Source organism: Mus caroli, unplaced genomic scaffold (assembly GCF_978045245.1).
Source record: "Mus caroli unplaced genomic scaffold, Mus_caroli_1 scaffold_7, whole genome shotgun sequence".
Lineage (NCBI taxonomy): Eukaryota > Metazoa > Chordata > Mammalia > Rodentia > Muridae > Mus > Mus caroli.
In genome coordinates, this window is record NW_028227262.1 from 28,552,501 (window position 1) to 28,553,578 (window position 1,078).

Consider the following 1,078-nt stretch of genomic DNA (forward strand, 5'->3'; position numbering starts at 1 on the left):
TGTACACTATCTCCTCCTCTACGGCTCATGGAACATTGTGGGGGTCAGAAAGAATGTAAGAACGAGAAGATAGGGGGAAGGGCTGAGAAATGCCATTTCCTAGATATTGCAGCCATTGCAAAGGTGAACTCACAGTAACTGTATTCCTGGGCCTTTACAATTGGCCCTGTCAACTGTCAGTCACTGAGGGAGGAGTAATCCGTGCAAGCAGGAAACAAGGTCCACCCTCAAGGGGAGGGTCTTAGTCTACACTTAGTTGCAAAAGAAACCTACTCAACTGGTTCAGGAAGTAGGGGAAGGGTTTGGTGGATACAGAGTACCCAAAGAGGTGGGACCAGGAACAAGTTTCTGGACGAGGACAGCACTTTGGGGTTCAACCAACCCCACTCTGCTGAGGCTCTGCTTTATTCTCTGAGTCTCTCCAGGCCTGACTATTTAAGCCCCAGATTTAGATCAATTCTAATACATGACATAATAAATTTATACTGTCAAAGAGTACACATGGAGGATCCTATGACTCCAGCTACTTATGTGGCAGAGGATGGCCTCATCTGTCATCAATGAGAGGAGAGGCCCTTGGTCCTGTGGAGACTCGATGCCCCAGTGTAGGGGAATGCTAGGGCAGTGAGGCGGGAGTGGGTGGGTGGGTGAGCTCCTCTGTAGAAGCAGGCAGGAGGATGGGATACGAGGTTTGCGGAGGAGAAAACAGGAAGGTGGAAAACATTTGAAATGTACATAAATAAAATAGCCAATTAAAAAAAATTTATGTCAGTCCAGGGAGTTGGGAGGTCATTGATGTGTATAGTACATTGTAACCTAGGTCACCATAGTACAGTGTTGGCAATTAATAGCTCTGTCTGAAATCCAGTGAGCGTCTCCATATTCACTGGCTCCTAATGAGTTCTATTAGGGAAGGGTTAGGTCAGTCTCTTGTGATAACTGTGGTCCTGAGAGGCCAAAGCTTTTAAGTTCAGACTCCATTTTAGAGAACCTGACCTAAGTTTGAACTCAGGTAAACCAACAGGCTGAACACCTAGCATTTGTTTCCAAGTTGGCCCCCACCGCCAACAAAACCCGA